The sequence below is a fragment of the Vulpes lagopus genome, chromosome 7 (assembly GCF_018345385.1).
Source record: "Vulpes lagopus strain Blue_001 chromosome 7, ASM1834538v1, whole genome shotgun sequence".
Taxonomy (NCBI): Eukaryota; Metazoa; Chordata; class Mammalia; order Carnivora; family Canidae; genus Vulpes; species Vulpes lagopus.
This window is the reverse complement of record NC_054830.1, coordinates 88,635,570-88,663,255: the sequence shown is the minus strand read 5'-3', so window position 1 is coordinate 88,663,255 and position 27,686 is coordinate 88,635,570.

Genomic DNA, 27,686 nt, shown 5'->3' with positions numbered 1-27,686 from the left:
GCCCTGAATCTAGCATTTTATTTATTTATTTATATTTTTTTAAGATTTTATTTATTTATTCATGAGAGACAGAAAGAGAGTGAGAGAGGCAGAGACACAGGCCGAGGGAGAAGCAGGCTTCATGCAGGGAGCCTGACGCGGGACTCCATCTCGGGTCTCCAGGATCACGCCCTGGGCTGAAGGCAGTGCTAAATCGCTGAGCTACTCAGGCTGCCCTGAATCCACCATTTTAAAGATAAAATGAGGCATATTAAAAATGTTGAGCTTAAGAAATGTTGGTTGGCTATAGCTTAAGGCCTAGTAGACCCCTGATTCGTTGTGCTTAGAGTTTTGAGTCATTGACTGTGTTTGATTTTGGTTTGCTTACGTAGGCCACAACAGAATTAGCGCCATCTGTCTAATGGCCTCCTTGTTTAATATTAGAAATATCTACCTTTGAATTGTTTATTTAAGTGAGCCTATACTTTCTCTTCTTTTTTCTGTGTAGGCAAGCTAGGTTGGATCTCATTTTCAGTCACTTCAAGATTCTCAATCAATACCTCTTCTATGATTACAAAAACTCTTCTATGTATACAAAAACTGGAAATTTTACATTTATTTCTTTCTCAATAGGATATTTACTTCTATTTTGGAATATGAGCTAATTATTAAAAAATGAACTAAGAACATAATATAACTTAAAAGCCCAATAATGAGCTGTGGCAACATTGTCAAAGATGTTTAAGGCAAGGATTTGAGTTGGGCCAGAAAGGATAGTAAGATTTAAGCTAAAATAGCTAAATATTAACAGTGAGCCAATGGAATTTTAAATCTGCCCTCATATATTTCAATTTCTATAACTTTTATTTAAGTAACTTGACATACTTTGTTCCTGTACTGTAGCATTTAGCAATTTTAAAGATTATATTTGATCTGGCAATATGGAAAAAAATGTCTTCCAGGAGCTTTTAAATGTGGGGTTACTTTTATATTTGACATTTGATTACAGGAGTTATGATTATATCATTTGGATAAATATTTATTTTTGCCATAGTGTTTTAAATGGAATGCTGCCTTTAAAAAAATCCAGAAAGTTGGCCAATCAACAAGACAAATGGTTTGCAGCTGTTTTGTTAACTCCTATTAACACTCTAGCTTTACCCAACTCCTTCATTTATCCTTCTGTTTTCAAAGGAGCTCTTAATTACTTCCATCCCCATTTCAGTTGTAAATGCTTCTTTATTGCCATTCTTTCATTAGAATAAATCCTCCAACCTATTCAAGGACCTGACACTTCACCACTGATTTACTAGTGATTCAATTTTATTAATCAGATGTTTGCCCTAGCTTTGGGGTATCTGTACTGCCATTGCTGGTAATTGTTGATAAAGGCCTTCTTTCTTCCTTTCCATTTCTTGGAAAATATACAGGTACATTTTCAGCATTTTATTTCAGTAAGTCTGAAATTAAAAAGAACTAGGGAAAATTGAAAATCTTGTAATTGTCTTGAAAAGAGTTAGTATTTCATGCTCTTAGCTGAGCAGGCTATAGTTGCAGTGGGGATAATGTGACCTATACAAGATTTGTCTGAAATTTTCCATTAGAAATTATTTCTTTATAGATTTCAGACTACTTCTGAATTCATATCAGAGGACCAAACCATAATACCATGGCATAATACTCTAAAAGCAAAATTAAACAACATGCAAGAAACCATATTAACTATGGTGGTTGATTTTTACTATTTCTTTTCATGTTCAGAAAATTCCTCTTTAAGACCGATTTAAGATATATTAAAGATTATATATATACATATATAAAGATATATGTGTGCATATATACACTATATCTACACATACACTATATATTCATGAACTATATCTGCATTATACAGTCTCCTTTTATGACTTCACTATGTGGGGCTTTCCAGCTAACAGATATTATTGACCATGGGCTGAAGTCCTTGGGATCTCTGACTGTAAATGATCTGGTTAAAAATTTGGTGGAAGCATTGCTAAAAGCAGTCTTTTAAACAATCTCTTATTAAACAGTAATCCTTGTCTAACATTTACATATGAATTCCCAATTGTTAAGGTTAAATGCTTTACATTACGTGTGCATTATTATTTTCTTCATTTGACATTGTAAGTTTTCCTTGAATATTTTCTATTTATAGTAGTGATACCATATTGCATGGAATCCACAATCCTTCTGAATAGTTTCATTTTCTATTTCATATATTGCTTTAAATAGTAGTTCAATCTTAGTTTTATATAAATGGCTATTCTTGTATAATAGTTTTTTTCCCCATTTCCTCCTTTTCTCATTATTGTATTAGTTTCTTATTACCTCTGTAGCAAATTACTACAAACTTAGTGGTTTAAAGCAATACAATTTATTGTCTTACCATTCTGGGGGGTCAGACATTCAATATGGGGTAGCCAAATTGCCTTTTTCTTAAAAGCTAAAATCAAGAACTTGTTTCCTTATTTCCCCAGCATCTGGAATACCTCTGCATTCCTCATGAGGCTCATGACCCCTTCCTTCATCTTATGATGATGGTATAGTATCACCAAATCTTCTTTTCTCTCTGAAATCTAGTTCTGTCACCACACCTAATTCTCTATCTCTGACCCTCCCGTTTCTCTCTCATTAGGATTCATTATTTCATTGGGCCCAACTAGATAATTCAGGATAATCTCCCTATTACAAAGTCCTTAATGTAATAACAACTGCAAAATCCTTTTTGTAAGGTAACATTGACAGGTTTCAGGGATTAGGACACGGAAATTTGTGGGAGACTATTATTCCCTAACCACAGTTATATAAGTCTCTGTGTTCTTCGTATTCATCATCTTTTTTTCTATGATTTTTTTAAACCCAAGGAAATCCCATCATTTTTCAGATCTTCCATAAGTAAAGCTTTTCAATAATTGCATTATAGCCTGTTGAGCTGCAGAGCATGAGAATTTAGTTCCATTTATGTACTGTATCTCAACTTTAAAGTTGTTGAATACTAGCAGTTGGAGTGTTATTCTATTTTCTACTTTTAGTAAATAATCTTCTATTATCCTGGGATTGGTTTGATTTCTGATTACAGTTGGCCCTCAGACAATATGGGGTTGACTGTGCAGGTGCACTTATATACAGATTTTTTTTCCAATAAATATGGTACAGTACTGTAAATTTATTTCCTTGTGTCCACAAAGAAACCCTTTAAAACATGTATTCAGTTAGATCATCTAGTCCTCCCTCCAAAACATAACATACATAATTTGTCCATTCCCTTTTATCTTCACTGACATGTCTTTTGTCCAGGTACTACATGTTTAACCTGTATCACTGCAGTTGCCAGTCTCTATTCTCCCACTCTTGCATTTGTCTAATCTATTTTCATAGGACAATAAAGAAATGCAGAAAGAGTAATTTGAATGCCCAGGTCATGTAAGATGCAAATTACTGGCATGGTCCTTAGAACCCTGCATGAATTACTCTCTGCTTAGTTTTCCTATCTTTCTCTTATTACTTCCATATTCCACTACAGTCATATTGGCCTGGCTGTCTGTCAGTTCTGTACCCAATGAGCCCTTCTCCACAAAACAGATTTGTCACCTTAAATTCTCTTCCCCAAATTTCTCCCACTGCTAACCCCTTCTTGTCCTTCAGGTCTCAGCTTAAATGGAAACTTCTTACAGAGGATTTGTCTGACTACCCTCCCTAAATTAAAGCCTCTCTATCATTATCTGTATCTTACTGATATATTTCCAGACCCTTCCCTAAAATATCAGGTCTATGGCTTTAAGAACTTTCTTATTTTTTTATTGTATCCCCAGCACCCTGCACACTACCTTACACATAATAGAAAATCAGTTTGTATCTGGCAAAAATATGAATTAATAAATGAATTATGAAAAGAAGGGAGTTCACCTTATTCCTCTCATCACTGGTTTTTGACTCATTCTAAACTAACAAATCTTACAGATGCAACGCAATATTGGAGAAAGAGACAGGGAAGATATAAAAATCAAAGAGAATGCCCCACAAAGCAGAAAAAAAGTCATTTCCAAATACTTCACCCGCTAGTTATGACATTGCAACTGGAGAAAACTCCTATGCAAATTCAGTCATGCAAGCCCCATTTAGCTCAGGAAAATGTGTAGAAATTGATTGAGTGAGCAGCTGGTGATATTGTAGTCAGGCTCTCTGGAAGTTAATTGGGAAGCGTTGTGAAAAATCCTGACATTGTACATGTAGCTATACTGACTTCCATTGTGCCCTAGACACTCATCACACACGGTTGCTCTCCACTATTACAAAATAACTGGATGCCTCTGAGTCTCTGATGACTCTCATCAATAGCCTGCTAAGAAAACGGAGGAGGAGCGAGTGATGAGTTGGAGTTGTTTGAACTTTTATAATTGGAATGAAAAGCTCCTAATCTTGTGAGTTTTTACTCCCTTCATGAACTGTTTTTATTCTCCTATAGATAAATACAAACTATTTTTTTCAAGGTCTGTTTTTATATTGTTTTCATGGAAAATCTATCATTGAAGCTAAACTACTTTTTTTCCTGGTGTTTTGTTTATTATCTGTTTCAGTTAGTTATTGGCATGAAAGAAACACGCCTAAATTTTATGCTTAAAACACCAAGTGACCAAGTATTATTTCTTATAAGTCTATATAGTTCAACTCAACAGTGCTATTGTTCTAGAATGGGCTTGCTCATGTGTCCCTGTTGAGCTGATGGGTTGGCTGGTGGTCTAGGCCTCATCTAGAGTAACCTGGCTATTATCCGTATGTTTCTCAAATCTTTTGTGTCTATTATATCCTAGGCATTGTGTTCTATCCCAGGATTACAGAGGTCAGTAAAACTCTTTAATGTTGAACAGTTTAGGTCTGAAAGAACGATGATATGTAAACAAATACTGCATTTAAATGCTATTGGTAGTATAAGAGAAATTTGTGGTATACAGAAAGGACATCAGAGAGAAAATACTCAATCCTGAAGAGAGTGGGAAGAATAAGGAGAGACTTTTGATATATGTTTCTTAAATCAAGTTTTAAAATATTCTGCTAGGTTTCCAAGCCAGGAAAAAAAGATCCAGGCAGAAGGGCAGCTGAGCAAAAGCACAGATGTGGGAGACACGCACTATTTCATTGAGCCTGGTGGATGTACAGTATAATACACTAGAGCAAGGTAAGACTGAAGGAGTAGATAGGTACCATGGGGTTTTGTATGCCAGACCGAGATTCAGTTTTGCCTTAAACAGTAAAATAACAACAACAACAACTACAACAAATTATCCACAACACTTACTATGTTTTTGCTATGTGCTATACATTCTCCTAAGTGTTTTGCATGCCTTCTCTCCTTAATGTTCCATATACCTCCACAACATGGGTACTACTATTTATCCTCATTTTAAGATATGGCTTTTAAGGGTAAAGACTCTAAATAAACTTACACATAAATAAAATAAGTGACAAAATAGGATTCAGTCCCATATCTGTTGGCCTGAATTCTTAACCTCTAGGCCATATTGCTATCATGAGAGGATAATGGAATGAGTTTAAGTAGAGAAAGAATATGATCAGGTTTTCATTTTATAAAAACCTTGTTTGCAGTACTATAAAGGAGATCAAAGATTGAAGACAGAGTAAGATATGGAAATAGTCCTGGTTAGAAATAATGAAGATTTAAATTTACACATTAGCAGTGAGGACAGAAGAAAAGAGATGGGGACCCAAGTTCTGTTAAGATTTTGTAACATATTGCATATTTATGAAGAAAAAGAAGGCTAAAATGATTACCAGGTTTCTGACACAATTGACTGAACAGATGGTGATAGCAAAGGTGCTGTATAGCTTAGATGTTAAAAGTCTAGATTCTGAAAAGGATTACCTACCTGAGTTTAGACTCCAGCTCTGCCACTTACCTAAGTGGCTAAGTGCTTCAATTTCTTCATTTGTAAAGTGGAGTGACACCTACCATAGTAAGTTGTTATACGGACTAAATGAATTAATGGATAAAAAATGCTCAGCATAGTATCTGATAGATACAGTTAACTCTCAGTTGGTATTTAATATTTCTCAATGAGAAAAGAAGAGGGATTTGGGAAACATTGGTGAATACAGTTTGAGACACGTTTAGTATGAGGTACCAGTGAGTCAATGGGTCTGTAAAAGTTCAGGAGAAAGATCTATGCTGAAAAGATACATGTGGAGCATCAGCATCCAGATAGTTGTTGAAGTTCTATGTGGTTGGGCTAACATAGGAAAATGGACAGTCTTAAGAGAAAAGCAACATTGAAGTGGTGAGAAGACTAAAATGCTGATAATAATTAAAGGAAAAGGCAATTAGTCAAAAAAGAAAAGCTCTTGAAATGATTAAGTACAATACACCATCAAATGTTAAAGGTTAAGTAAGATATGAATGTGTCATAGGCATGTCTAACCTACCATGCCCGAAAGGGGGATTTCATGATTTTTTCCCAACCATTTGTCAATTTAATAGCTGGCACTATTTATCCAGGGGTAAGGCCAAAATCATGGACACCATTCTTGATTATTCTCTGTTTCACTGTCCTAACTTCAGTCCTGCAGTGATCAAATCCTTCAAATTAAAAAAAAAAAAAAATGAAGTCTTTTCATCACCTCCACCACTAATTTCTAGCCAATAAAAAATATACAAATCTTCTTTCCTAGTACTGAGAAAATAATATTAAATAAAATGGGAAGTTTCATATATGATGAACTCCAACATATGCTGCCTACAATGCTTCAGAGCATATAAGTGGATGATGAACTAGTAATAAGCATACAAGAAATATTTACTGAATCTAATAAACCAATTCCTTATGATGAGAAGATGTAAAATCTATGTAGGCTAATTTTGACAATATAATGTTTTGTATGATAGCCATCCAGCTAAATGATTCTAGGGGGAAAATACTTTTGACATGCTCAACAAGTTTCTTAAGCATTTCAATTGAGTGTTGTATTTGTGTTAATATTTAATTGAGGGCATTTTCTGTCACTTAATCTATTTACAATCAAGTTTAATATTATTTATATATTTGTTTCCCCTGAAGAGCTATGGTTTCTACTTTATAATAACTTGAGTTATGCATCTTATGTTTGTTTCCCATTTCATCTGGCTTCCTGAAAGCCTGGAGATAAATATCAATCACATTGCCTGTATTGACCTATTTGGAAATTTCTTTACTTGGTTCTGATGTTATATATTTCACTAATTTGTTAAATATGACTTTTGTTATAAGCTAGCTTAAATTATTTACAGATGAGGTAAGTTATAAGCAAGTATATTTGATTCTTAAATATCCAAGAAAATGTCTTACATGAATCAAAGTTGAAACACAACTGATTGAAGAAGTGACAGCTCCACGGTGGCCCTCTCTGCTCCGGGCAGCCAGTGATTCTGTCATTGATATGGAATACTTAAGGGTACCTAATTTAAAAAAAGAAAAAAGAAAACCGAACAATGAAAGGACTTTATTTAATGTCCAGGACTCCCATGAGAAAAAACCTGTAATACTATAAACAGGATGAATATGAATATATATATATATGATATGTTATGTCTCCAAAAAGAAGCCACATTATATAGGAAGGAGTCCTGAACCTTCAAGGACACCCTTGACTAAATTGGGAAGTAACCTTGTATAGTGGAGTAGTCTTAAGAGCTCAGCCTTGGATGTTCCAGAGACAAGGGGATTTTAGCTCAGGTATGAGGCTATATTTGAAACCATTTCAGCTCAGTCCCCAGGGAGCACCTAGATGACCTCACAAGAAGAAAGGTATATGATGCAACTAAAGACCTGTGTCACTAGTCACTAAACCTTCTAATGTGGGACCTCCTTTCAAAGATAGTGAATACCGTAACAGAAAGCCATTTCCCAGAAGGCTGGAAAGAGGAATGAACACAGGAGAAAGGAATGAGGTAGTAAAGCAATCTAGGAGGTGTTAGAGGAGGAATAAATGTCTCCTGGGAAATCCCAAGAGACACATGTTAGGGCAGTTGTCTCTGAAGTCTTGCCATTTAACATAGGGGTAGTAAGTCAGTAGAATAATCATTCAGTTTAAATGATGTTGTCTAGGACTCAGAAACAGTCAAAGTTTATGGAAACATCCTGGAAATACATAGTAAAACCTTATAAAATCTGAGTAATTCCTCATTTCCTATACACTCATTACCTCATAGCAACCCAGGATTTCTGCTCTCATCTCAAAGGATTCTATTGTGGTCACTAATGATCTCCTATTGTCTAAACTAATGGATTCATTTTTCATTATTCTATGCAATTTGTTTAACAAATACTTATGGAATGCTTACTAAATTCCAGGAAGTATTCTGGGCACCTGTGATACAATAAATAACATTCCAGTGGAGATGTTACAGAGGCAGAGAATTAAAATTGTTTTCCAGGTTTTTTTTTTTTAACTGATGGACTTGGGTTTCATAAATTTTTATCAGTAATGTAGGTGAGGTTTTTATGATATTTTGCTAGGGGCATTAAAAACAAGTTAATTCTACCACAAACCACATTCACCCTGCCCTGTAGAGTTTATCTCAAGGGAGATAAATGATGTATGTACAAATTCAAATAAAAAAATGAGAAATAAATTATCATTTTTTAATCTAGACTTATGCCCAATATTTTAGTATAAAGATTTCTAATAAATATACTAAAGCATATGAGCTTAAAACCTAAGTCAAGCCCCCCTTCCTAAGACAGATCTTACCATAAATAAGATTCCAAACATCTAACCAATGAGTATTCTCTAAATTTAGAGGTAAAAATTGTTAAACTGAGGATGCACTATATTCTGCCTATGTTGATGAGTGATTCTCAGTTTGTCACAGCACACATCTTGTGGGACACTCTCCTGTTATTCGGGAGATATGAGACATCCTCCCAAGTCATCTGTCTGATAGGCAATACACAATGTTTTTGTTTGGCCTATTGTGTCCCACCATCTAACATAAAAGCAAATAAGGAAATCTCTACGCATACCATTTATAAAATGATATCAATTTTCAAGGCTCTACACAATCAATAGCACACTGCTTATCTGTGGAATGACATATTTTGGTTCAAAATTTGATATTTTGGTATTTTCTAATTTAAAATGTCATGAAAACATTTACAAAATAAAGATCAATGGTGACAAGTAGCCAATAAACCTCTACCCAGAGATAATTTCAATTAATATTCTGAAACAAGTATATGTTTCAGCATACACTTTCTATTTAAAGTGGAAAACTGGAAATACTGTTCCAGTTTCCACACTGAAAATACTGTTTTCTAACATATCCTTTTCATATAAAATATCATGAGTATCTTTCTATAGTACTTAATATGTTTCTACAACATTATTTTTAAGACAACTTTATGATATACAATTTATATCATGAATGTCCCATTATTGACTTTAACATCACTATTATAAAGAATGATATGATTTGTAGTCTTTTGAAAAGATCTTTTTATACACTCATTATTTGTGCATTAGGAAAAATAAAGGTGAAGTAAAGTTATTGGGTAAAAAAGTTCATATATTTTTAAATGCGTTGAGATATATTATTAAGACATGCCCACAGAATTTGGTCCCCAAGAAGAATATGGAAGTGTTCATTTCTTAAGCTTTCTAAGACACTAAATATTGCAATATATTACTTTCTTTAGAGTTTATTTTGGCATATCTGTATTTGTTAAGGGATTTGAAATTAGCCTTATATGTTGGCCATTAGCATGTTTATGACAAACCACATTACTATTTCAAAGAAAATAAGACTTCAGAGTAGAGAACTCCACCAATTATTGCTCTATTTGACTACAGAAAAAGAGAAAGTAGAAGTTCTTGACAAAGCAACGTTTCTGTAGGCCACTAAATCATCTGTTCTTTAACAGGACTAAAATAACAGCAAGTAAATGAATCCAACCAAAGTTAGCCAAGACAATAGGGAAAATTATTAATTTCATTTAAACAATCTTCATTAAATAAATAAATAAATAAATAAATAAATAAATAAATAAATAATAAACAATCTTCATGAGCCACAGAAATATGAGAAGTAGAGATTCAAATACTACCATATGTCACCTCTCATCTCTGCTTCTCTCTGCCCATTAGTTTTTAGACTCCAGACCTTAATCCTGGAGTTACAAGAGACATTATTTTGATTGCAAACTTGGGAATTATTTTGTTTTCAACTTTAAAAAAATTCCAGGGTAACACTGTGACTGCTTTAGATTATATTTTTATAAAGAGAATTAGTTGCTATAATTGGCAGCCTTTACTACATTTTTGTAGTTGGGAGATTCTATCTTCCCACAGGCAAAAAATATTATTTCCAGTTTATAGATAAAAGCTGGTTAGACAACTAGTGTGTGATTACTACACATTAATTGTATCCATTCTCAGACCCCTCTGTTCTGAAGATCTTGACAAAGAGTATCCCAATGAATCTCTTGCCCCATGTTTTACATCTAGAGATGAGAGAAAGATGACCCCTTGTCTGAATGTTATTTTCTGTTATATTTGGGTTAAGCCCTCATTTAATTGGAATAATCAGTTGGGCAGTTCATCCTGCTAAGTATTGAAGATATAATAGTAGAATTTTGTAGGAAGCTTGGAGAGAAAGCATTTCCTTTGCTTACCTATCCAAAGGTAGTAATGAGAGATTCAGCAACCAAGTATATATATGACTCAGAATAATGTGTTCAGTTTCAATGGAAGTACAGACCTCATCAAAAAAAATCCACATTTGTGCCTATCAGTTCTGTCCTAAAACCACCCATGGCTGGAAATGAGAACTGGTATCACCATAGTATGGGTTCTACACGACTTCACAGCTGTATAAGCATGTAGTACTAGGTTTCATGTATAAAGGCATACAAAATCTAAGGCTATATAATCTGTTTTATATTTCTAAAACTTATAGTTGCTACTAACTCAAATTTATTGCTAAGTGAAGAATAGCAAATCCTTTTCAGTTGAACTATGAATATGTACCTACTTGATTTAAGTTACTAGCAATCAAGATAAAACTGGAATTTTATACAATTGGAAGAGTAGTTACATGGTCTATACACAATAACTGCTCATTAAAGGAACCATAGACTGCTTTTGTACAATATGTGTGTCACACTTTTTGTGGCCATTATCAATCTTAAAGTAATTGAACTGCATATAATTTTGTCCTAAAGTTCCTAACTACCCTTACAAATACATTTATATGAATTCCCCATGTTTTTTCACAGATGCCTCAAAAGGTAAATATTCTAAAAAATACAAAAATAATTAGGAGGCAAGCACTGTGAAAGCACTCTTGATAAGTTTTTCACAAAAAAATAAAATACATTAACTATCAAAAAATGAAATGAAATAAAATATAGAAATCATGAATATAGATGTCCAATATATACAATTCTTGGTCTAAAGGTTAAAGGTTCAACTTCAATATAGATTAGTAATGATGCATTATCATTACCCTTTGAAGGTCACTGAAAAGAAATCAACAATTTGATGCTAGCTTCCAGGAAAAAATGTCACAGAAATCTTTTCTTCATCTGTAAAAATTGCCTGATTCACACAGGAAATAACTCTTATGGAAATCAAGACCAAAGTCCTAAAGATTAAATTAGAGACAAGAGTAGAAAAAAACAACAAACAATTTTCATGTTCCCACTGTCTACTTACATGAAGAAGGATAATTTTACTTGATCTGTTAATCAATATGGAAGATACCTTACTTATGCTATATATGTTATTTATTTACTAATAACCCTCTAATATTTCAAAGATACATTCCTTAATTTAAAATAATAATAAATGCAGTATACCATATAAGTGTGATTCTTTGGAAATAATTCACTTGAAAACTGCCTCTACTTGGTCATTTATGGAGATATGGATCATGCTAGTAGAGTCAGTGTCTGCAGAATTTATCAGGAGTTCAGGCTCATGACTAGATAAACAGTTGAAAATTTTTTATTTTTAAATTTGGAACTATGGAAACAATTGAGAATCATCAAATTATTATGAAAGATTTTAAAATAATGTATCAAACTATAATTTATATACCTTTATAATTAATTATAATATATTTAATACAAATCAATTCCTATTCTTTTGCTGACCCCACCATATTAAGGATTAGTTGCATACTGAGCACATGTGGCAAAATGCCAATTCTAAGTGTTACCTATTTAGCTTCATATGAATCATTCATCTTTATCTGTTTGTAGTAATAATCCTTGAAACATACTGAATCCAGAAGATTTTTAAATTTTGTTGGAATGTACTTCAAATCACTTTCAAGTATTAGTCATTTTGCCTTAACAATTATTAATAGTGTTCTCATCCTGCTACACTTAATCTTACTCTGTTTGTCTACACACCTTGTTATTAATTTATTCTTTCAATACATTGAACACTATTATGTGTGTCAGTCTATGCACTAGGAGCCAAAGATGAAAAGTTAAATAGATATTGTGAACATTTCCTTTGAAATATTTAATCTATAGTGACAAAGAGAAGATGGTAGAGTAGGAGGACCATAAGCAAATCTTGTCACAAAATTACAACTAAATATCATCAGCGTCAATGGCCCAGAAAACAACCTGAAGGCTGGCAGAAAATTGTACCATTAAATGTAAAGAAGAGGCCATATCAAAGAGGATGGTCTGGGTGAAGACATGGTCAGGAGTTAAGCAGAGCCACAGAACTGTGTCCATAGAAGGGAGGGACTGTAGGGGCTGAAAAAGGAGAGAAACGGCTGCTCACACCAGGGAGTCCACACCGGGAAGAGAAATCCCTATAACATATGGCTTTGAAAACCAGAGGGGATGAGTTTCACAAGTACTTACAACCAGCAGGACTTAAAATCTGGAACTTTAAAAATCAGTGCCCTAGGCTCTGGGAGAAAGGGCAAAAGAAACTGAGTCCCCATCCTTAAAGAACAGCATAACAAACAGCCCATGGAGATACATTATAGAAACAGCATTTTATGGGCAGCCCCAGTGGCTCAGCGGTTTAGTGCTGCCTTTAGCCCGGGGAGTGATCCTGGAGACTCGGGATGGAGTCCAATGTCTCCAGGAGGCTCCATTGAGCCTGCTTCTCCCTCTGCCTGTGTCTCTGCCTCTCTCTGTGTGTATGTCTGTCATGAATAAATAAAATCTTAAAAAAAAAAAAAAAAGAAAGCATCTTCAAAAAAAAAAAAAAGAAAGAAAGAAAAGAAACAACAGCTTGAAAACCATGTGGGACATACAGGAGGGATATTTGTTTATTAACCTCAGAGTGTGTGCTGGAGGGGTAGAAATCATTGGGAGACTTCTTCAGGAACAAAGGAATGGCAGAAACAATTTCCCTCCTCCCACTCCCCAGCCTAAACACAGGACCACCTGCAGGAACCAGCAAAGGGCTAACACTCTTCACCTAGCTTGCTAGTACTGCAAGTCCCACCCACAATATATTTTGTGGACCCAATCCTTCAAATATACTCTTGGTTGGAGCCCATCCAGTGTAGTACCACAAGATTCACAGTGTGCAAGCAGCCCCAACAGGGGCCAAAACCACTCCAAAGAGACTCCTTCCTGGGAAGAGAGAATGATAACCATACACACACATCAGTCAGACTATGGCCCAGCAGTGGGCTGGGGCCAGACTGCTGGTCTGACTGCAGGCCCCACCTGCCAATGAAAGCTTCTCGGGGACAACAAAGGGAGAGAGCCCTGCACTTCAGTGATATAGCATCTCTGGCAAATGTCTGGTCTGATTTAAGTAAAGCCCCAGGTAGCTCCAGACTAGTTCCTATTATAGCACAGGAACCAAACACTGCCCACAATAAGTAAAGAAAGCCATTACAGAAAAGTTTACCACAGGAAAAAATGACTAAGCTACAACAGGAGGACACATGCAACACACAGGAGACCTCCCTGGAAGCACTTCCCCTGGAGCAGGTTCTAGGGGATAGGGGACATTGTACCACAGGGTAGTATAGGACCTTTTCTTCATAAGGTCACTACTTTTGAGAGCAGGAGATGTCACTCACTTTCTTAACAAACAGAAACAGAGAGTTGGACAAAATTATGAGACAGAGTAACATATCCCAAGTGAAAGAACAGGACAAAACAATAGAGAGAGCTATTCAAAATAGAGGTAAGTAATATACCCAATAGATAATTTATATTATAACCATAAAGATACTCACTGAACTTGAGACAAGAGAGGAGGACCACATTGATCTCCTTAACAAAGATAGGAAAACATTAAAAAATTAGAGATGAGGAACTAAATAAATTATATAAAAAATATACCAGATGGAATAAAAAAGCAAACTAGAGGAAGCACAAGAACAGACTATCAACATGGAGGACAGAATAATGAAAGAAATCAATCTGAGCAGGTGAAATAAAAAACAATAATTCAAAATGAAAACAGGAGACTCACACATAATAACATTCACATTATAGGGATCATAAAAGAAGAGAAATAATAAGGTGTAGAAAATTTACTTGATGATATAGCTGAAAACTTACTGAATCTGGGGAAAACAGAAATTCAGACCTAGGAGGTACAAAGAACCCTTAACAAAATCAACACAAGGAGGTCCACATCAAGACACACAACAATTAAAATGGCAAAATGTATTGATAACAAAAGAGAATTTTAAAAGCATCAAGAGGAAAGAAAACATTTACATTCAAGGGTTAGCCCATAAGGCTATTAGCTGAATGTTCAGCAGAAACTTTGCAGGCCAGAAGAGTATGGCATGATATATTCAATATGATAAAAGGAAAAAAAAAAAAGAAAAACTCTGCAGCCAAGGATACTCTATCCAGCAAGGCTAGCATTCAGAATAGGAGGAGAGATAATGAGTTTCTCAGACAAAAGCTCAAAAAATTCATGACCTATAAACCAGACCCACAAGAAATGTTAAAGGGGACCGTCTGAGTAGAAAGGAAAGATATATGTAGGTATAAGAAAAATAGAAGCACAAAAGCAGTAAAGTAATTACATCTGTAAAAATCAGTTGAGAGACTCGTAAAACCAAAGGATATAATGTATGATACCATATACCTAAAATATGTGGGGAGAGGAGTAAAGAATGGGTTCAGACTTAAACAACTATCAACAATATACACTTCTATACACAGAAGATGCTATATAAAAAACAAATGGCAAACAAATCAAAACCAGTACTAGAAATGGAAACAATAAAGAGAACGGAATCCAAGTATATTGTTAAAGAGGGCCAACTAATTGTGAAAGAACAGAGTAAGGAAAGAACAAAGAACTATAAAACAACCATAAACAAATAAAATAGCAATAAGTACATACCTGTCAATAATTTGTTGAATGTAAATAGACTAAACTCTCCAATTAAAAGACACACAGTGACAAAATGGATAAAAAACAAGACCCTTCTATATGCTACCTACAAGAGGATCATTTCAGACCTAAAGATACATGCAGATTAAAAGTGAGGGGATTGAAAAGCATTTATCATGAAAATGGATGTCAAAAGAAAGTTGGAGTAGCAACCATTATGTTAGACAAAATTGACTTTAAAACAAAGACTCTAACAAAAGAAAAGGACAGTATATAATCATAAAGGGAACAATCTACCAGGGAGATACAATTGTAAATATTTATGAATCCAACATTGGAGCACCCAAATACATAAAGCATCTAATAATGAACATAAAGGAAAAAATGGTAGTAATAAAAACATAGTAGGGGACTTTAACACTCTGCTTACATCAATGGACAGATCATCCAAACAGAAAATGAACAATTAACAGTGACCTTGGATGACAGTGGACCATATCTAACAGATATATTCTGAACATCACATCCTAAAACAGCAGAATACACATTCTTTCCAAGTACACAAGGAATATTCCCCCAAACAGATCACATATTAGGCCACAAAATAAGTCTTAACAAATTCAAAAAAGATCAGTGTTATAACATGCATCTTTTCTGACCACAACACTGTACAACCACAGGAAAACAATCTGGAAAGAGCACAAATACATGGAGGTTAAATAACATGTTACTAAACAATAAATATGTCCACCAAAAAATAAAAAAATATATATAGGGAAACATAAAAAGCCAAACACAATGGCTCAAGAGTGACGTTTGCAGCAATACAGTTGTATCTCAAGAATTAAAAAGAAAAAACTCTCAAATAAATCACCTTACACCTAAAGGAGCTAGAAAAAGAACACAAAACACAAAACCAGTAGAAGGAAGGAAATAATAAGGATTATAGTAGAAATAAATGAAAGAGAGAAAAAAAAACACTATAGACCAGATCAATGAAACCAGGAGCTAGCTCTTGAAAAGATAAACAAAAGTAATAAACCTTTAGCCAGACTTCTCAAGAAAAACAGAGAGGCAGGGAGAGGATCCAAATAAACACAATCACAAATGAAAGAAGAGAAATAACAGACACCACAGAAATACAAAGGATTAAAAGAGAATATTATGAGAAAGTATATGCCAATAAATTGAACAGCCTAGAAGAAATGGATACATTTCTAGAAACATACAACTGCCCAAAACTGAATCAGGAAGAAACAGAAAACTTGGAGACTGATTATCATCAGTGAAAATGAAACAGTAATCAAAAAACTCCTAACAAACAGAAATCCAGGAGCAGGTGGCTTCACAGGTAAATTCTACCAAACATTTAGAGTTAACAACTATTCTCAAAATATTCCGAAGACAGAGAGAGAGAAGAGGAAGGAAAGCTTCCAACTCATTCTATGAAGCCTGCATTACCCTGATACCAGAACCAAATAAAGACTACAAAAAATGAAGAAAGAAAGAAAAAAAGAAAGAAAGAAAGAAAGGAAGAAAGAAAGAAAGAAAGAAAGAAAGAAAGAAAGAAAGAAAGAAAGAAAGAAAGAAAGAAAGAAAGAAACTATAAGCCAATACCTCTGATCAACATAAGGCCAAAAAATGCTCAACAAAATATTAGCAAACTGAGTCCAACAATATATTTTAAAAATCATGCACCACAATCAAGTGGGATTTTTTTCCCTAGATGCAATGATGGTTCAATATTCACAAATCAATCAACATGATACATCACAACAACAGGAGAAAGGATAAAATCATATGACCCTTTCAATATATGCAAAAAAAAACATTTGACAAAGCACAACATCCAGTCATGATAAAATCCTTCAATGTTTAGATGGAACATACCTCAACATAATAAATGCCATATATGAAAACCATAATGAGACCACCTCACACCTGTCAGAATGGCTAAATCAAAAACACAAGAAACAGCAAGCACTGGAATGGAGTTGGAGAAATAGAACTCTAGCACTGTTGACAAGACTGAAAACTGGTACAGCTGCTGTGGAAAACAATATGGAGATTTCTCAAAAAATTAAAAATAAAACTTCCCTATGATTCAGTAATTGCACTACTGGGTATTTACCCAAAGAATACAAAAACATGAATTTGAAGTTATATATATATATATATATATTTAAGTTATATATATATATAAACCCTTATGTTTATTGCAGCATTATTTACTATAATTATGGAAGTACTCCCAGTGTCCATTGATAGATGAATGGATAAAGAAAAAATTTTATATATGTAACATTCAAAATATTGCATATATTTTATATATGTATACATAAAATGGAATATTATGCAGCCAAAAAAGAATGGAATCTTGACAATTGCAACAACATGGATGGAGTGAGAGAGTATAATGCTAAGCGAAATAAGCCAGTCAGATAAAGAGCCATACCATATCATTTAACTTATGTGGAATTTAAGAAATAAAATAAATGATCAGAGGGTCAAAAATGAGGGGCAAACCAAAAACTAGACTCTTAATGATAGAAAACAAACAGATGGCTATCAGGGAGGAAATGGGTAAGGGAATGGATGCAATAGGTATAGGGGATTAAAGAGTACACTTATCTTGACAAACACTGATTAATGTGCATAATTGTTGAATCACTATATTTTACAACTGAAACTAATTTAACACCATATGCTGACTATACTGGGATTAAAATTTTAAAAAATAAAGCAAGAAAATAGAACAACAACAACAAAAATGCTACAACTATTCCAGCAATAACACTATTTAAATCCTTAACTTGTTCATATTTCATTGTCTGGCCCTATATCTCATTAATTTTAATAGAAGAAATGAAAGAGAAATCAGTATTTATGGGTAATATCTTTTAAAGGTAAACTTCAAAATTTTATATATATATTATATATATTACACACATAAATATATATGTTATACATAGGATAGACTAAATCTGACAAAATATCATTTTTTAAAATGTGCATAATACAAGTAGATTTGTATACTGGTATGTAACTAAAGACCTTTTATTTAAAAATAAAATAAAATGAAGGGTAACTAAGTGAGGTAGGCCGATTTTTTTTTAAAGTCCATATATATGTAATATTATTTTGTGAGGTAAATTTGGGCCATTATACTTACTGAATTATTTTGATAGTTCAGCAATATATTCCATTTAACTAATTCTTTATTTGTATTTTTTTAAATTCTCACAGACACAATTTTGTGTCATTGGTTCCTCTTATAAAGATGTTCAACTGATTTATCCAAGCTCATGTTCAAGTATTTTTGTAAAATACTGTTAATGATGGATCAATGTTGTTTTCAGCTTGTTCACACACCAGTTCAATATATTCGTATCTAGTAAATACTTAGTAAAATATGAAGTCACTATATAAAAGTATTAAAATAAAATTAATTTGCATAGAACTCCCATCCTCTACCCACACCAAATGCAGGATTTAATGGAATCAGATAATATACAGCTGAATTCTACTAAAATAATTTCTACAGTACTACAAGTAGCCCTTTATAAGCTAAGACTTCAATTCCCCCAGCTCCCTGGTATATGACTTATTAACATTTGCTCTTAATTTTAATGAAAATGATTGAAAGTAATATTTACTAAATGTTTTTGGAAATTTTCCAATCTATGTTAATACTTAATTGAAATGTGCCTAAGGCACTTAACATATATTAGCCTTACACTGATAGTTGTTTGGTTTTCCATAGGACTAAGAAAAATTGTAAATAACAGCAATGCCTTTGGGCAGGGAGGCTGGAAATTACAAACCTAAGGTTAATGAAAATGACCTTTCTGCACAAATGTTACCGTCAGAGGTAAAAAGAATGAGTTATGTTTTAGTCATGAAAAATAAACAAAAAATAAAGAAAACTCCATATCTCATTCTTATTTTGCAATCTTTTGACCTTTTACTTCTTTTATTATGTAGGATATATTTCTGTATCAAATTTTGTTCTACCTTGAGTATTCCATTTTTATTTCATTTCTCTGGTTTTAAGTTCAAAATATTTATTTTGTTGATAACATGAGGAAACGTATCCTTTTAGGTATGTATATTCTAAGTTCATCTGTGAGGTTTTTCCTACAAAAATTCATAAAAAATGAGATGACTCTAATTATGTTTAATGATAGAAAATTAAAAGAATCATAGGGACACGTAAATGTAGAAAATTCTTCTTTTGGGTCCATTTAACAGATACTCAGTTTACCGTTGTGCTTCATGGGCAGGATATTGTGCTGTGACATGACTAATTAAAACAACATAAAGAAAAAGTTATAAAAATAGTGTCTTCCCATAATCTTACAGTTAAATTGAGTAAATATGACATATGCATGGAAGCCATTAGAGAATCAGCTAAAATATTAAAAAATACCAAAAACTAAGCATTTTAAATTAGAGACAAACTTTTGTTCCTGACTTTTCCTTTACTTATGGAAAAAAAAAATATCTTAACCGCTCTCTTTAAGTTTAACAAATTATCAAAAATAGTATTATGGAAATAAAAGCACAAGAATTCTGCAAGACTTTTTTACTTAATTATCACAAGGAGTTTTCTACCCAAAGATTAAAAGTCACCAAACTCTATTGTTATTATCATAGACACGAACTGCTTACTAATTCCAATGGACGCATTAGGAATTTTTCTCTGAAAGATACTAAATACACATTTAATTAGAAATGTTTGGGTTCACTTGAGAAATCAGAGCTCTTGTTAGCAAATCTTTTGTGCAAAGAAAAACTGCCGTTACAACAGAATATAAAATCATGTACAAGGCACTTGAGAAAGTATGTACAAAGATACATGAAATTAAAAAGAAGCACATATGCTCCGGATTCTTCTTTTTTGAAGTAACCATAAATGATATGGACAAAGGTATACCAATGAATGAAAAGATATTTACAGTCAATAATTTTATCAGTCAGTGGAGTCTAAGAGTAGGATGGCAATATTTTTACATAACATACATCTACTTCCAGTTCAACCACATTCATTCATTCACAAAACATTTCTTGATCCTCCTACAATGTTACACATTTAAGGCTGACCACCCTTAAATAATTTCTCCTCTCGGGGTGCTGTTTCTGAGAACACTGTTCTAGTTTGTCTATTACTAGTCTGATTCTTCTTTCTCCATTTCTTGCTTATCTTCTGGTTCGTCTTAGTCCATCAGCATAGGCCATCCCTAAGTTCTCTGGATCCTTGTGTTATTCCTTGTCGTTCTACCTATAACCCATTATGTCCTGTCATAAAGCTTCAATTATCAATTCTCCTCAGATGGCTCAGATTTCTGTATTTCCAGCACAGTCCTCTCTCTTTCAACTTGAATATTTACCTCCCCTTTTCCCTGGGCCCCTTGACATCTCTACCTGGACTTAACATATCTTCACTTCAGCAGGCCTCTCCCAAACCCTCTCCTCACAAGAATTCTGTACTCCTCCAATGTGTCTTCTCAAGCCTTAATGTCACCTGATCTCCCTCTTCCATCCCATCACTCCTCCTTAGAGGCTCAGGTTGGATGCCTCTTTTTGAAATGCCTAATTCTACCTCCCAAGAAGAAGTAAAGTATCTATTCCCTCAGAGTCCCACAAAACCAGACCCCATCATGGCTATTTGTCTTCTACTAAAATTTCCTTTTCATTTTTAAATTTCTATTCATGGCACCCATCCTCTGGTCTTTCAAGATTAAAAACTTTATTATACTCACATTTAATTAGTGATGAAAAACTGTAACTTTTCCCCAGCAAAAGCTTCTAGTTTGATACCTTATTTTAGAATTTCTGATCGCCTTTCTGAAGCAGAAGCTGTCTCTTCTTTCCTCTAAACCTCACTCAGCAACGTAGTTATTGCTGTTTGTGTTCATATATTTTATTCTCAACTATTATTATACTGGAGACAAAAATGGCATCTGCTTCATCTGAGTATCTACCACAGCAACACTACACAGTAAATGATAAATTCCTTTATTTACTAAGAGATTATTATTATTTGATGATCTGTATTTACACCAGTCTACCCAGTATGCTAACCTCCACATCTTTAGTATTCTGGTCAATCCTGCCCCACTTTAATTTAATAGCCATTATTATGATCTTTTTATTTTCAACTATTACCATCACCACCACCATCATTATCATCATCATTATCACCACCAAAGTCATCATTGTTCCTAGAGTGGTTGACATTTGTTTGTTCATAGATTTCCATTTTCAGAGAATTTTCAGACACTTATTTGTTAAACAGGACAGCATAACATTTCTTAATAAATTATTAATTTCCAGAGGATAAAGAACAACCTGAAGTACTTGGAAATATATAATAATAAATGTGCTCCCTGAACTTAAGAAGTTTACATTGTATAACAATTAAGCAATAAATAATATATGTGAGTTTTTAACTAGTATTTGGTGACCTTTGTCTTAACTTTGAATAATTCTTTAGCCATACTCTTTGAGGTACCTAAAATTTTTTTCTTCAAAATTTTCTTCTTAACAAGTGACTGAAGCTGAAGGTATGCTAATGCAGGTGTAATAATATAAGGAAAGCACACAAACTTCCCTATAACCATTTAATTATTTTTTTTACTCTCAAATATCCCCACTGAGCCTGTGTTAGTAAAAGATTTCTCACTAATTATATTATATTTCAAGAACACCAGAGCTTTCTGAGATGCACAGGAATTAAAAGGAAAGAAATTCTACTTCTCAAGATAAAAGCCCATGACTATGTAGAAATATTATCTACTAAGCAGGCCGATGCTATTCAACAAACCATTAATAAGATTTAAGAAATTATTTTATTTATTTCTCTAGGTTTGGTGGTTGTGCCCTAGAGGTGCCATCTTGAAGATTATCTCATTGCCCTATAAAGATTGGGGTCCTCTAATTTTCCTTTGTCCTCTGTGATATTTATATTCAAAACCTCAAAACACTTTTTTACCCTTTATTTCATCATAATAAATGTCAACAACCAATTTTTCATCCTATGTCACCATAAAGTCTAGGTGGAAAGCAACACAATGCAACTTGAAAAAGTAACCTGAATTCACCACCCTAGTAACTGAAAAGGAGGAATAAAAAGGAAAATACACCACAAAATTTAAAAGAAAGAAAGAATGAAAGAAAGATAAAAGAAAGAAAGGCTTTTGCATAACTGCTATGAATAAGATACTATGTTAGATAATGAAACATACTATCTTTTTAATCATTGTAATTTAGAGAGATAGGTGTTATTATTTTCCGTTTATATCCCTGGAAATGAAAATCAAGGATCTTAAAAAGGTAGAGGTGAGATTCAATCCAAGTTTAGTTTTTAATCGTCTAAGTACTTAGTAATCAAAACAAAACAAAATGAAAGCTAAATGAAAAAAAAAATTAAAAACCCATTCATGTAGTTAGTGTACATATATAAAAAGACTCTGGATAGTTTTAACTTCTTTGCAAAGTTTGGGTTGGTTAACCATGTAAAACGGGAGTTTTATTTTAGTGGCCAAACCTATTGCTTCCAAAACAGAGATATGAGGTTATTTCTCAGTAAAAAGATGTTCATTGAATACATAAAATCTATGTATATCTAAATAACATATGATTGTTGCTCAGTAGTTAGCCATGCAATTTGGCCTAAAAGAGGGTGCCTAAAATCTCATGATATAGGATGAATTGAGAAATGCAAAGAGAAATGCAATTTAGTTTAGTATTGAATTTGAAATCATAGCAAATAGAGATAGCCTTGGGGAGGAAGTAGACCACTGATGCTCCAAAGTTTCTTGTTGTGCTTAAGAATTAAAAGAATCTTTTACTATGATTATTCTTGTTCCAAATTTATGCCCAATATATAAAATGAAGACTCCTTCACCAATCAAAATTCACTGACCTATGCTTTTAAGCATTCAGGGCTCATCAAATACTTTCCCCAAACCAATGAGTTAGCAAAAGCATACCCTGACACCTTGAAATAAACAACAAGATGGGAAATCTTTTAGAAATGCGTGCTGCAAACTATCTTGGCTCAGCATCAGTGAAAATGGTAATTTTTATGACAACATAAATATAATGTTAATTACTCCATGATATTCAGCCCAGATTCTATTTCTACCATGTCAGTGAATTTTAAATCCAGTTTGAAAGACAAAAAAAAAAAAAAGGCTTTTGTTTATACATGAAACAGTGACCATCATGTCTGCTGACTAAATCAAATGATTTCAAGCTATAAGGTCAGGAGGTCCTGACAGAGTCGGAGTCAGATGCCCTACAGTTAAAAATTCATATGCTCAAATCAAATACCTAATATTTTTTTGACCCTGAAATGCTAAATAAATAAGATCAGAAGAATTTAAAGAAAACACGGTAATGGTGAACTATGCTGTCATCTTTAATATGTTTTACACAGAAGCTGAGTCATTAGGTTCTGAAATTTTATTCACTTATAATTTATTTTAGAACCTACTTAATTAATATTCATAAGTATCCCTTACTGTCCCTTGTTTCTAAAATTAATACAATTCTAAAACTGGAACTCTTATGTTTGGTTAAGAGCTTAAATCTATGTTATTTTAACTTATGCAAAATCAACTGGAGAACTAAGGATAATTATCCAAATAAATCAACCAAAAATAAAGTTTTGCAGCACTTCTATGTAATGCATAATGAAAAGGATGTTTTATACCCAAATTTTACAAATGATACTTCCAGTTATTTACTTTAGTGGTCTAAAACCTAGGCATGGTGCTTGGATTTGTGGAGTACTTGCAGTAGGCAAAATAATGACCTCCCAAAGATATACACATTTTAATCTCCACAACCTGTAAATATATTATATGGGGTGGGGGTTAAGTTGGCTAATAAAATGACCTTAAGATAAGGAGACTCTGAATAACAGATAAGGAGAATTTCCTGGCTCAATGGAATCAGAAGGATTTTCCTAAGTGAAAAAGAAAAATGGGAGAGCCAATGTCAAAGTGACACAGCCTGAGAAAGACTGCACTGGCCACCAGGTCCTTGTTGGCTTTAAAGGTGGGAGGGCACCTTGAATCAAGAAACTGCACCACTTCTAACCACTGGAAAAGTCAAGGAAGCACAGATTCTCTCCCAGAGCCTCCAGGAGAAACATACCCCTTCTCCCACCTTGAGTTTGGCCCTCTGAGATGTTTCTTACTTCTAACATCCAGAACTCCATTAAGATAATAAATGTATGGTATTTTAAGCCACCAAGTCTTTGGAAATTTGTTATAGCAGTAATGAAAAACTAATACAGATATTCTCACAAATATATTACTGGTAGCTCCTGGATGGATTATTGGTAGCAACATTCCCAATACCTAATACAGTACCTGGTACATTGCGTAAGCAATTACATTTGACTGATAACCAGAAAACAATTTCCATTATAGGTAAGTAATCACACAGATACAATATTAAGTTCACACTGTAATCCCTCATACAAGTCACATGTATAAATTGTTTCTTGAAGGAATTTGGAAGACTAGAAAGAAAATTTTATCCTCAGTTTTGCTTTTTTATTTTTTGTAGAGACAGCAAAATTCATATGCAAATAAAAGAAAAATAGTGTTATGCCATGAAAAATGACATGTATATAACAATGCTGAAGCAATGCTACCAAAATACCACTAAAGTACTCAAAGTCAGAACTAATTTTATGGTACATGGGAGAAGGATTGGGAGAGGGAGAGAAAGAATCTCAAGCAGTCTCTCTGCTGAGTGTGGAGCCCAATGTAGGGCTTGATCTCACAATCCTGAGATCATGATGTGAGCCACCCAGGTGCCCCATCTCCCAAATCTTAATAAAAGGAAATAATGCATTAGAGGAAATAATAAAACATTCATTAAGTCCATGTAGTCAACTCCTCTATAATAGTAATGGACAGATTTCACACAGGGGAATCCTTTTTTTTTTTTAAACTAACAAAGCACAATTAAAAATAATGTATAACTTATGGGAGAAAGGAAAGAGTGGACAAATATAATAGTTGTAATGGGAAAGAGATTTGATTAGGAAGACCAGAATGGATCTTAATGTTATCTGCTTCAGACACCAGAACAAAAATAAGACACCAGAAAAATGGACATATAAACCTCCTACCCTACTATAAATTATGGAAAGGGGTCGTTTGCTTGTTTGTTTTCTAGATTTACACAAACCTGGTTCAAATTCTGTTGAGACTAGCTAGGAGGTCAATTTGTGTTTTTTTCTCTGGAGTCCCTCCAGGTCAAATGGGTCAAATATAGTACTTGCTAGAAATTCCTAAATAAATAAGAAAATCTTGTCTTGTCTATGCTAGATTTCTTCATTACCCACAAAATGTCATTATTTCTGGGGAAAAGGTTGAACTATTTTAAGAGAATCTAAATTCATTATAATGAGCTAAATTGATGAAATTGAGGGAATATCTAGCATACTCTGAAGTCTTGGCAAATATAAGCTAGCAAAACTTTTATATGTGATAAAAGTATATTTTTAAAAGGGAAAACGATAAATCCAAACCTCAAAATAACAATTGTCCTTGACCATGAGTCAGGACAATGCTATAGTAAAGGAGCACCTCACTGATGAAGCAGTGTTTGTTACATATTTCAGTTCTTAAGCTGAGTGATGAGTTCGTAGATTCAGTTTTACTCTTATGGCTCATATTTTCAAGCATCAAATTAGAGGAAATAAAATGCAAATCACATCTACCTACAATAAATTTTCATTTTAATAATTAAAAATGAAAAGTCCAACAAGAGAGATGAGGAAATTAAAAATTAAATATCTGGGAACCACTCCCTCCATGAAGAAATTCCACCTACGCTGCTTTCCAAAAATGCTACTGTCACTGCTGCCATAGCACATGTGTCTAATACTTTGCAGACATGTTTAATATTTACCCTCTCAATGTATCCTTACAACATCTGCAATGATACTCATATTTTCTCCATTTTATGCAAAAGACAATTTAAGAAAGGATGCGTGACCTATATACAACTCAGTGGAGATGGCAAAACTGTAATTCAGGGTTGCCTGACTCTAGAGTCCAAGATTTACCATGTTATACCTAGAAGTCCCCTTTGATTTTCTAGGATTAGTTGTCTCATAGGTCTCCAAATTGGACATACTATACATTTGCTGTAGAAACACCTTTTCAGAAAGCCCTTAATGCTAAAAGAAAGTAAAGTCACAAATGGATTGTTCCAAGCAGATTGAAATTACACACCTAAAAATTGTATCTAATTATCAATTCATAAAGGATAAGTGCATAACACCAATTAAACAGAAAAGTATGAACTACTGCCAAAGGATAAAACTAAGGCTTTTGTCACTTTAAACTAGTATTTTTTAAAAGATTTTGTTTATTTACTTAAGAGAGAGAGAGAGAGAGTGAGCACAAGCCGAGGGAGGGTCAGAAGGACAAGCAGATTCCCCACTGAGCGTGGGGCTCAACAGAGGCCTCAATCGCAGGACCCTGAGATCATGACCTGAGCCCAAGTCAAATGGTTTAGCTGACTGAGCCACCAAGGCGGCTCTTCAAAGTAATATTTCTAAACTCTCCCCATAACTGCTGATCTTTAAAGATTAATCAATGTCCTCAAGATAGAAACTCCAGTGCTACCTTCAATTCCAACAGCTAAAGAATGACCACTCTAGCACATAAATTATAATTCAGGCTGAAATTATCACGTAAAAAAATGGGATTATCTTAAAAATAAATTGCAACAATATATGATAATCACGATTCAAACACCTATCTTCATGTTTGTCCTCTGATATCAAATTTTTGGTAGCTCGGAGGAAATAAAATAGATGCATTTATCTGGCCTACTCCAGTTGTGGTATGTGTGTTTACAATCTTCATGTGTATGAACAGGAATATAGTCTAAGTTCAGTTTCTATATAAACATTGTTTCAGGGAAACATAAATGTTAGCCTCCTTTGTTTTAAACCCCGGCCTCCTGTTGTATGGATAATGTCGTAGCTATCCTTCAGAACTGCTCTAAATACTGATGACTCAAAAAAGAAAGAAAATGTGACTGAAGTGATAGTTTGGTGTATATTCTCGCCTACACAACTGCTCACAAACCCCACAGTATAAGAAGTGACATATAGTTATCAGACATCTGAGTGTAGATAATCTTCCCATCATTTAGAATCGCAGAGACAGCAGTACATCTGCTGAGGAGGAAAATGTAGAATGCAGCCTCGAAAACAGGTCCAGACAGCAACTGGTTATTAGAGTCAACTGCTTTATTCCTTTTGTAATAAGAAAAACACCCTCCTTTCATCTTAGCCGACGACCTTACTT